We start from the raw sequence: 248 nt of genomic DNA, 5'->3' as shown, positions 1-248 counted from the left end.
CCTTCAGTGCTGTTTTTATGTAAGTTATGCCTTACAATCATATCTGAACAGCTTTCAGCACATAATACAGACACAAGTTTGTTTGCTTGTGTGAATATGCTCTTGCCTCTTGATAATTAAAGTTTGTACTTTTCACGTTCAGTATCGGTCTTGTAATTATTAGTCAAATACATTTTCATAAATGTCTTTTTTTTTTATCTTAAATCAGACAGTCTAATTAAGATTAGAATGTATTTTTCAAGAGACCT

General features: G+C 30.2%; 1 long non-coding RNA gene across 1 annotated transcript in view; it reads right to left on the bottom strand.

Annotated features, from left to right (window-relative positions):
* Positions 1 to 248, bottom strand: part of LOC310951697 — a 33,523-nt gene that overhangs the window by 2,766 nt on the left and 30,509 nt on the right. The window lies entirely within an intron of this gene.

This window comes from Echiichthys vipera (assembly GCF_963691815.1).
Source record: "Echiichthys vipera genome assembly, chromosome: 9".
NCBI lineage: Eukaryota > Metazoa > Chordata > Actinopteri > Perciformes > Trachinidae > Echiichthys > Echiichthys vipera.
Note: the sequence above shows the minus strand (reverse complement) of the source record. Positions and strands in the feature narration are given on the sequence as shown.